The 11,708-nt window shown below is 40.5% G+C and overlaps 1 long non-coding RNA gene across 1 annotated transcript in view; it reads right to left on the bottom strand.

Annotated features, from left to right (window-relative positions):
• The window catches only part of LOC116660226, a 53,400-nt gene that overhangs the window by 27,265 nt on the left and 14,427 nt on the right, over positions 1 to 11,708 (bottom strand). The gene's annotated exons all lie outside the window — the stretch shown is intronic.

Raw genomic sequence — 11,708 nt, 5'->3', positions numbered from 1 at the left:
AACTACCTGGTCTTTTGTTGTAAAACTCCAGTGTATCCTAGCTGCTCTTCGGAGCAGTCCCTGAGCGATCTGAGAGGCTGTCATCTTGGGTTCAAAGGGGTTCGAGTCCTCAGAAATGTCCGCCAAATAAAACAAAACTTTCAATTTTTCAGGCTGTGCATTTATTTCAGTTGAAGCCAGGATGGTTCAGAAGGGGCTTATCCCCTGTTTCCCTGACCTCAAACATCTCTCCGCCAACTCGAGAAGGCAGAATGCATACCTAAGAAGAAATCAGAGAGTATGAAATACTAAATACTTAATCACAACTATAATTTTGATGGCCATATTGAAAGGGACAAGTCCATGAGGGTCGATGTGTCCCAAGGAAACTTTGCAGAAGAAACAGGTCTTGATACACTTGAGCAATGTCAAAAGCGTCTTGGTTTACCTCATCCTGGACTCAAAATTGGGTCAACTGATGGATGAATAAACTGGATCATATTTATGTCTCAAAAATAGACTGGCCACCCCACAATGCTACCACAAATGGCTTCTTTCGTGGTTAGCCCTTAATGCTGTCTCACTAAATGCATAAGAGAAACACCTTATCAATTTCAACATGTTAATAATAATAATAAAAACTACAAATTTGTTTGTGGGAGACAGTCAACCTCCAAGCAGGCAAGAGGTTGGTTGGGGGTGGTAGTGGATGGAATTCAATAGCCCATTCAGTGTTGAAATGTGAACACTAAGGCCACTTTTTGGATAAATTCAAGCCAGATTTGGCCTGCAGCTCTCGCTGGGCAGTTCCCAGATGAGAGCGGGGCTTCAGCCTGTGGGGAAGAAGGGCAGAATAATGCCTCTTTGAATGAGTTTCAAAATAGCACTGCAATGCAGACTGACAACTTCTGATGCCAAACGGCCAGGAACACACATAACAGCAGTCTGACCACTAAAGGGTGTGGTTATTAATATAAATTAAAAACCTGAAATAGAAACCAGAATAACCTGGCATCAAAGGACCAGCCTAACAGTGAGACACCAGCATTTTTAATCAAACCAAGTCTAGATGGGACTAGAAATAATAGTTACTTTATAACTGGCAATGACTATAGCTTTTCTGTGCAACATTTAAATAAATAATAGCATTCTGCAACCACATAAAATAGAGTACCCAAAATGGACCCATTCAGTTATAAAAGTGGATACTGATGTAGTGGGATGGAGCTTTTAAGACTACAATAATTTCTGAGCATATCAGAAGGAGGATGGCTTGCAGACATTAGAATTTTTACTGGGGCACAAGTTTCACTATGAAAATCTATGGGAACAGTCATGTCTTTGGTTGAGTTGTCTAGCTGATGAGCTAACACCCAACTCTCAACTTGGCTTCTTTGTGAAAAATGGCCATCAAGGGATAAAGACATTGTAGGAATAGCTGAAAAGGTTGCCAGTCTGTGGTTTAAGGCTCTGTATGAAAGAAACTTGAGCTGGTCCTTTGGTCTGCAGGGCGCAACACCAAATGTATGCATGCTTTGCTCCTGCACTGAATGTCAAGTGCACAAACGCCCCTGCGAGAGACCATCTCTTAAACCATCCTTGAGACTCTTTGTATTAGTCTGCTAAGGCACCGATAACATAAAACTCAGACTGGGTGACTTAAACAGTGGATATTTCTGTTCTCGTAGTTCTAGAAGCTGGAAATCCAAGATCAAGCAGTCTGCGAGACTGGTTTCTTCTGAAGGCTCTCTCCTTGGCTTGTAGACAGCTGTCTTCTCCTTGGGTTTTCACAGGTCTTCTCTCTGTGTGTCTGTGTTCTGGTCTCCACTTCCATAAGGACACAAGTCAGCCTGGATTAGGGCCCACTCTAATAAACTTGTTTTAACCTAGTTACCTCTTTAAAGACCCTCTTTTCAAATACAGGCATGCTCTGAGCTACCTACCAGTGGGCAGGAGTTAGGATTTCAACGTATGAATTCTGGGGAGGACGCAATTCAGCTCGTGACGCCCTCTCTCCATCCCTGCTGGATTCTTCCTCCTGCAGGTGCCACCACCTGAAAGTGCACGTGTGTTGGCTTAATTGTCCATCTCTTCCCCTGGAGCAGAAGTGCTCTGAGGGCTGGGCTGCCCTGGCAGCTGGGACCACGGCAGCATTTCCACATGGAGAACATCGTCTGACTCACAAGTGGGGACTCAAATATTTGTGGAATGAATGGCCTTGGATGGACTTGGGTTTCAGTGGAGAGCCAGATACTCGAACAAACAAGGCATGTTAGTTAGCAAACATAGGTATTTGTGAAAGTCTTGAGACATATTCTTTTTAATTGTCAAAGGCCTCTTTTCAAGCAAAGAACCTACACTGTCTCAGTAAAGTTTTATAATCTGTGGTCAAAGGTTCACTGTAAACTTGCCAACAGTGTTTCCTTGGGAAGGACCATTCAATATTACTGGAAATATATACCTTGCTTTTTGGTACTAAAATATTTTAGGGAAAAAAATGGTGATACTATTAGAAAGACTTTAAAAAGTGGAATGTCCTTATTTGGAAGCAAAAAAAAAAAAAAAAAAAGAAAGAAAGGAAAAGAAGGAAGATAAAATATATTTTTTTTAAATGTTGCTTCTCCTGAAACCCCAACATCTGGGTACCATGGTCATAAGCCTACTTTCTGTTATCAGTTAACTTACTTCCAGAATCTCCTTCCCAGGCTTCTTTGGTAATGAGTTTTGGCATGTGGGAGTTAATTTCATTTCCCTTTTTGTGCTTAAAAATGAAAAATAAAAAAAGCAAAGGAAACATAAATAAATACCCACAGACCTGTCTTTCATAAACCTGTAGTTCTCCCTTATGTTACATAGAGGTTTCAGGACGAAAAGGCTGCCCTTGTAACACCTGATGGAGGAATTAATCACAGAGCACAGTCCATGAATTAGAGCCATTGTCGAGTAATAAGGATGAACTAGACGTGTAAAATGCCAGCTTTCAGCCAAGGAGATTTTCTCTCAGGACATAGTTCTCAAACGTGAAGTGTGTCAGCCCCGTGCAGATGACTGGACATCACTCCTAGAGTTTCTGGTTCAGTGGGTATAGGGGTGGGCCTCAGAAACCATCCCTAACAGCTTCCCAGGTGGTGCTTATAATTCTCTAGGGCATTACTTTTACTTTTAGGACGTCTCCCTACGAAATCGTGCTGGCATTGGAGAGCTGGCACCTGGCTTTTCTGAAGACATTTTCCCAAAGGCCTAGGTGATTCTGACAGTTGGCAGAGAGGTTAAAGTAGAGGGAAGGTAGCAATTACACAATGCTCCACCCTCTCCCCTGCTGACATTTTGAGAGTTCCTGCTTTGGAAGCCAAACTACTTTCAGAGCTAATTACCTGGGGAAAGGGAGGGCAACTGCGTAGATATTTAGTCTAAAAAAATGCATCATTATGCCATTTGCAGCAACATGGATGGACCTAGAGATGATCATATTACGTAAAGTAAGTCAGAGAGAGGAAGACAAATACATGATATCATTTATAGGTGGAATCTAAAAAAATGGATACAAATGGATACTTATTTACAAACTGGAAATAGACTCATAGACATAGAAAACAAACTATGGTTCCCAAAAGGGAAAGGGGAGGAGGGATTAAATTAGGAGTTTGGGATTAACATATACACACATTACTATATATAAAATAGATAAACAACAAGGACCTCCTGTACAGCACAGGGAGCGATATTCAATACCTTGTAATGGCCTATAATGAAAAAATAATATGAAAAGGAATATATATATGTATGTGTGTGTGTGTGTATAAATGAATCACTTTGTTGTACACCTGAAACTAACATTGTAAGTCAACTATACATCAATTAAAAAATGTATCTTAGTCATTTTTCCTTAGGATGAAGACTTCCGCTATAACTATTTTAAACCAGAACAATAAGACATGCTTATTGAAAAAACTAGAATGCCCTAGACGTACTTAGAATAGCAGAGTGAAATTTTCTTCCATCTCCTCACTTGAAGTAAATTCAAACTTGAGCTTCCATCCAGGCTACTTTGTTCTCGTTTCTCTTGAAAACTTGTAACACTCAGAAGTATCTCCCTAAATGGTAGAACATGAAAAAATGGGACTTGACCCTGGTGGACCATTTGTTTTCACTGGAAAACAGGGTGCTGATGCTGGAGTGACGTTCTAGTGAGCATGGCCTCCTAATCTGAGACGGAAGGCACATTCACCATCCTATGGAAGATCCAGGGCCCTCACCTGCATGGCACCTTCCAAAACCCGGGAGAGGCGCGAACAACATGTTCATATGGTCACAGGCTTCTGTAAACATTACAAAGCTGTAAGATATTTGTGTATCTTACAAATTTTGTATATTTCCTTCACCCCTCTACCCCCATTCCCTGAACTGTAGAAGATTTTATGCCGGTCCCATCTGGATAAAATGCTACACCTCTCGTAGATAAAATAAATTGGAAGAGGAAAGACTGCAACATTGTACAGTCTAAACTGTACACTCTTTTTTGAAAAAAAAAAAGCTCTTTTTTACTTTACAAAGGAAAATAAAAGAAAAACAGGAAGCCCTTTTGGGGGAAGGCTTTTTACTCTCTCATAATTTGTCTTTAATAGATCTATTGCTGTCTATTGAGAGATCAACTTAATGAAGTTATTTGTGTCTCTTAGCTTTTAATTTAATAATTCAAGGCTACTAGCAAATTCACAGATCAAAAGTTCCAGCCTTAATTGGTCACTGGTCTTTGCATTTTAAAGGCTGCTTAATCATCTGAAGGTGGTTACGTTACTGCTGTTAATATAAGTTTCTGGCTTTTTTTCTTTGATTCCTGTTCAAATGCGTATTTTGAGATATTCCCCTGTTTGCTGTCAGTCTGGCTGGTCTTCCAATCCGGTGATGGTGGTCCTGATGGTAACTAGCATATTGTTAACTACTCTATGAAAATGTCAGCATCTCATCTGTGAATTGAGACGGGGAGACTCATACCTTCCTCCCACTACCTACCCACCCTCCTACCCCAGGGATTAAATGAAACAAGTATATTAAGCCCAAAGTCTCGCAAATGTTGGTGTCTTCAAGAATACCAGTTGACTCTGCATAAAGCAGTAGAAGACTGGAATGGGAAGCTAGTCAATTTTGATGTTGATATTATCAGGCCAAAGATGCCTCCTCCACCTCAATTGTTTCTGAAACTAGGAAAAATACATGCACGTCATTTTGCTTTGAAGCAACTTTGAGCAACTGCACTCAGATATAAATCAAGTATTTAATGATGTAAATCCTGAAATCATGGCTGTACTTGTCAATTTTTTACAAAATCAGACTGTATCACATCACTTCTGCTAAAAACTGGAAATACTGGTCTCGTCAATGAAGGGAAGTCTACACAGACTTGGTGATCAGACCCTCACATAGCTAACTTGTCTCTTCTGGTCATCTTACTAGTAGACACAGATTATCACCCAGCTCTGCTGAGTGTCAGGCTTGGTATCAGTCAAAATAGGGATGAAAATGATCTTGGCAATTCTAGTACAGACTGCTGTTATGCTCTGTGTATACTGTTTGTTTTCCCTTTGATATTCATCCTCCTCTTTTTACATTAGCACAGAATTCTTACATTTTAACTGAACCTACAGCTGTCAGGAAAAAATTAAGAGTACATTTTTAGCCTTCCATTAAGCTGTGTGGCCATGTGACAAACTTCTGGCCAATGAGGTGAAAGCAGAAGTGTATGCAACTCCTGAGACGGGTCTTTAAAGCAGGGTATGAGGGGCACTGCGCCCTGCCTGGCCCCTGTCTCCACCCTCCGGTTAAAATCAATGCATCGGTGGATGAAAATGGAGCCACCATCTTGGACAGGAAGTGACTTTTAGAAGGGAAGTCACCTATGAAACAGCCAAGGGGTAGGAAGGGTGTGAGCTCCTCTGAACCTTGTGGAAGAGGGCCACCACCTCTGCCTTGATTTGTCTAAAATGGGAGAGATCGATGTCCTACTCTTCTACTGTTATTTGGAACTTTTCTCTTATGCACCATAAAACCCAGCCTTAACATATTAGTCTTACTGCAGAAGGATTTGGAGGTCAAGTGTGAACACAGCATTCCAGGAACTTACTTTTGACTCTCAAGAAACTATGAATTTCTCAAAAAGGTGTATTTCTTTCTTAATTTAGTTGTTCCTTAGAATATGGTCACATGGTTACAAAAACTGAAAAATTCTACAAGTCGTACGTGCCTTAGAAGTAGTATTTTTACTGAAAGAGGTTTATACAAATACTATGTGAGATTATATGTGAGCAAAATATGTTTAAAAAATAAGGGTTTATGAGATAAAATTATGAAGTTAAAAAATAGACTATAACTGGAAAACTCTTGCATTTACAATCATATGCACCTCTGTGAGTTACCCCAAGTCCTTTATCAAAGAAGGAGGGAATTAAAGAACAAATCAACATAACAAAAATCCTTTTAGAATATAGTATAGAGGCAGTGCTGGCCAGATTATCCCATGGAAATGTTTTTCATTAACTGGTAAGAAGACCATGCTTTTGCACATGTGAAGATGAAGCTTCTGCAGCCAATAGTATGAGCAGAGTTCCTGCTCCTTTCTATTTAACCCTTGTCTTCCTTTGATCGGGTGGTACCAATTTAAATGTCAGCTCTGTGCAAGGGGCACTGGCCAGAGGACAAGCTGAGACCACCGGTTCATCACATGCAAACAACTCAAGGACCATCATGTGATAACCTTTGGTGTTCACAGCTCAGGGAAAGATCTTTACCCAAAATGTTCAAAGTCAAAGAACCATCCCCTGGGATGTGTGCATGCGACACGAAAGCACACATGCACACACAGCTACGTTTGAAGGAAATGAGGACAAGAGAATTGATCTATCCTAAAATTTTCAATCCTTGATTAAAGGCAGTCACATATTAACATACAAACTAGTCATTTGTTTTCCACATAGGCTATAAATGCATATGCCACCGTGATATAATATGAATCTACATCATTTGGATCTGTTATTTGGCGGGACCTAGGAAAAAAAGCAATATGAAATAAAGAAAAATCAAATTTCTAATCAGTTTATGGTCCTGGGGAATTTTATCCAAAGTTATTGTAAGAATAATGCAAGCAGGAAGATACAAAAAAAAAAAAAAAGAAAAGAAAAAAAAAAGAAAGTCAGTTAAGTGGAATTTAAGTTGTCAGGCTACAGTGTAGAACTCCATTACCATATCTTTCTTTTTTTTTTTTTTTAATAGTACTCTCTGAAAAGCACTAGATGTAATAAAGTCAATTTAAAATTTGTTCTACCAATCTTTTGCATCTGTAATTTTCCCATTAAACGTAAATGCCCATGAGGCAAGCTATTTGCATTACATTGCATTTGCAGTCTTTAAAACAAACTATAAATCCCCTCCTTGTTTCATGTGATTGATGCTGTGTGTATAAATACCACCATAAACCTCAAAGGGGGCTAACAGTGACAGTAAATTAAAGTTTTCAAGTCTGGCAGCATCTCAGCACTCCAGCCCTTGATCTTAAGCAGCGTTGTTAACCCCCGCCTCATTGCCCTCCTGAACTCACCTTTTTTTCCCCTTCTTTCCCTCTCTGCCCCCCTATTCTGATTTCCTTGGGAAACACCTTCCCGGCCATGCAAGTCACACCAGGGCAGGGATAGGCAGTTAATTAAATCGAGGCTGCAGCGGCTGGCTGGAGAGCTGAAGGCCCTGACTTGCAGCCCTCCAGTATTTGAGATCAAGAATCTCGGGGCCCCTTCCCTCTGTAAACAATGGTCAGCCACCGAGATACTGATTAACTGCAAAACCCCCATGATTAGCTGCTTTCATGGGGATTGTCTTCTGCTCAGCAGCCTTCCCATCAGGGAGAAGGAGAAGGCGACATGAGTAGTTGATGGAAACGTAGCAGAGGAACAGGAGGAAAGAAAGGTTTCTAGCAGTATTTTTCAATGTCCATTTATTAAATCTCCATCCTCATTCTTTTAGTCTCCATTTAGAAACTGCATAATTGATGTAGTTGCTTCTGATTAAAACTTAGCGCCTGGCCAAGGGGGTCTTTACTTATATAGGAAGGCTTAGTTGAAACATAAACAGAGCTAATGCCTTTCTGGAACTTAAGAGGACCCTTAGTCTCTGTAATTAATTGATGTGTACAGCTGGTAAATTACTTCTTGTCTCTATCTTGCTGCGGTAGGAATGGATTTGGGGGAAAGCTCAACATGGAGATCCTGGAGAAATCATAAATGTTGACCCCTGACTATGCCTCCTCTCTCAGTGTGTGGTGACTCTTTTCCCACTCGAAGCAGTCAATTCCGTGACCGGCCTCACGTGATCACTCCCCCAAATTGTGCCAGGGCTAATTGATTCAGGGTGCATTGGGGTTTCTCGTTATCTCAAATGCTCCCCATAACTTTTTTTTTTTACATTTTTTTCCCCAGAATAGGAGGAACATAATTGTAAAATCCCATATCAATTTTTTTTTCTAGCTGTATGTTTCATATATGACTTCAAAATAGGAATGTAAATTAGCAGAACCTCACGGCTCATAGATGCAAGATTCTTAGGGGAATGACAAATCTTCAAGGATGGGTAAATTATTCCTCCAGAAGGGAAAGGAAAGACACAGAGGAAAAGCAATTGGGAGGAGGAGGAAGGGAAGGCAGAGGAAGAGAAGTGAAGGCAATGAGACAAGGAAGCTAATTAATTAATTTAGGCTATTAATCTAGACCACATGTCCTCTGATCATCTCAGCATCCATGGGGTATCCCAGGTGAATACTGACAGGGACACTGAAATATCTTTGGAAAAGAATACTTCTCTGGTTTTTCATTTCTTCTATGATCTTTTAATAATCTAGGTGGAAGAATCCAAGAAATATTGACACTAGGAAGAGAGAGTCTGTACCCAAGACAGATTTCTAGAGACATCCTCTCCCCCTTCTCTTCTGAATGACACAGCTGACCAACCGTGGAACCTGCTCCTTCTGTTGCCCAGAATTCCTCTTCACGAAGGTAGCAGTGTCAATCCATGCAGCCTCGTTACCACCTTCTGTTTTTACAAGTCTTTCATGTGCCCATTGCAACAAAAGTAAAAACTCATATTGACTCGGTTAAATTTTATTATCATTTCTGCAAGGGACTCTGAACACATTTATAGCCAAGTAGAGGAATGCTGGAGAAGCAGGAGGAAACAGCTCTTTACTGAGTCTCCCCTATGTGTCTGTCACCCTGTTTGGTGATTTCACATTTTATTAACTTTTGCAATAATCCCGCCAGACAGTCCCATTTTTCTTTGTCAATAAATGGGGAAAAAAAAGTCTAAGAAACTTGTTCAAGGTCCCCTAAATGGTAAGTGGCAATTTTTTTTTTTTTTTTGAGCTTGTCCTTTTTTCTCTTCCTTCAAAATTTCTAATGGAGCCTGTTCCCAAATACAAAATGTAAAATCTCTAAGGCAGATCCTAAGGACATAGATGTAGACACCAGGATCTTCCAGAAAACAGCTGAGTCCACCTAATTTTTTTTTCTAATGCTTTTTCATACAAAAGTTTGTAGCCTGATGTAAAGCTCTGGCCATCTTGTTACCGCTTCACATTTCTGCTGTTGGAAGTGAACAGAATAAATTCTAAATTTGGGGGGGGGGTGTATGTGTATTGGGTATAGAGAGACCAAGACAGAGAATGGTACAGTAGGAGAGCTTGAGAGAAAAGTGCAAGTGTTGGAATGGGTGGAATTTGTTGTAACAGTTAGAAACAGAAAGCTGAAAGCAGTACCTTCAACTTTTGGTCCTCTGTCTTCCCTTCCTCCTCCCTCCCAATTGTTCTTCCTCTCTGTCTTTCCTTTCCCTCCTGGAGGAATAATTTACTCATTTGATTTGCTATTCCCCTAAGAATTTTGCATATTTGAGCTTTGAGTTTCTTTTAATGTACATTCTTATGTAGAAGTCATACAGGAAACTGTAAAACTAGGGGAAAAATGATGTAGGATTTTTGCAATTATTTTTCTTTTATTCTAGGGAAAAAAAATAAAAAATAAATATCATGGGGAGTGTTTGAGATACCCCAACACACCTTGAATCGATGGGCCCCTGGCACCACTTCTGGGAGCAAATGCATGAGGTCATTCTCAAGATCTCATGACAGCCCTTTACAAAAATAGGCATTACCTCTCCAGACCTTTCTGGCCCTAATATAAAGGTCCCCAACACAGTTATCCCACCGAGATTCTCCATTCCAGAACTCTTGTCTACTTTATTCTCATTCCCAACTCATAAATCAAAACTTACCCATCTTGTGTCTCCTCTCCTTGCAGGACTGTTCTAGGCTAGAGACAAAGGGAAGACTGATCCCCATTCTAATGCCTTCAAAAAACCAGCTCTTTCAGATGAGTGTCTTTTTGATCCAGAAAATGTAAGGCCCTAAATCAAAGGAAGGACTAACGGTGTCAACACTGAGTCTACATTTATCCGCCTTCACATTACAAGTTAATTGTTCCCGTAATAAAGGGATGTGGCGATGGAGGGTGAGATTTTGAAAGAAATAAGAACATTGTCCTGTGAATCAGCTGCCTGCTCACTTGCTCACTGCCACCAAGGGCTCTTCTGTCCTGTGATTCCTTGTTCTGGGGGATCTGCAGACAATTTCAAGCTCTGAGTGTGAGTCTTGGATGAGTTACCGGTGACTGGAATGCTAATCTCAGGCGCTGGAAAGCTATAGTTTCATGTCCAGTGAATTTGTCAATATTCTTTGATGGCTGGGTACCTTTCATGAATTCAAACACAGAGAAAAGTGATTATCCTTAAGGAGAATACACAGCTGAATAAGGTTCAATCCCTGCCCCTGAGGTGAACATACTCTATTACTGTTTAATGTGAAATAAAATGTGATGTGCGTTGCAAGTGATGGGAATTCTGAGGCAAGAGAGATGGATCCTAGCACTCGGCTTATAGTATCGTGTCCCTTATTCTTAAAGGGCACCAAGAATTGGAAGGTTTTTATCCTTGACCTCAGAAATGTCCTGTCTTATTTAGCTAGACTGGGTATAATAATAAGACTGAAATGTAGAAACACTTAAAGGGGAACATAACCAATTATTATAAATATCTGATGGCAGGGGCCAAATTCTAGCTCAAAGGGAAGTTTTGAGTGCCTGTGGCATGGTTCTTGCAATATCATTGTAAGAAATTGATGGGGAGCACTGTGTCATTGAAAATATGTTTATTTCAGTCGATAGTCATTTAATATTTGCTACCACTGGCTTCTGTTGACTGGATCATGTATCAAAGTGTGGAAGGGATGTGAGATAAAATCTGGGGCAGGATAGAGCTGAGAATAATTTAAAGTGCTATATGGAAGGGAGTTTTTGATTCAGGCAAAGGAAAAGCATGGGTTGGAGTAAGGTGAGTTTTTCCTGAGTAGGGGATGACCTGGGAAAACCATAAGGGTAGAAATCAGCAAACAGGGATGGAAGATGGTACAGTGGTTGACATGCCCTAAAAAGAAAATTCCTGACAAAGATCAGAGAGGTGAGAGGAATCAGAGGGTGTGACTGTTCCTATTTGGAGCCACAGATTGTCTGTCAACCAGAAGGTCAAGGTGATCACTCTGGTCACTTACACGAGCCGAGTGGGCCAGGTGGGGATTGTGGAAAATGGGGTGAGAGAGGATGTGTGGTTTAACTGGGCAGCCACTGAAACTGAGCCATTGGCTT

The sequence above is a fragment of the Camelus ferus genome, chromosome 27 (genome assembly GCF_009834535.1).
Source record: "Camelus ferus isolate YT-003-E chromosome 27, BCGSAC_Cfer_1.0, whole genome shotgun sequence".
NCBI lineage: Eukaryota > Metazoa > Chordata > Mammalia > Artiodactyla > Camelidae > Camelus > Camelus ferus.
The sequence above is the reverse complement of the archived record's forward strand: the minus strand, read 5'-3'. Positions and strand labels throughout refer to the sequence as shown.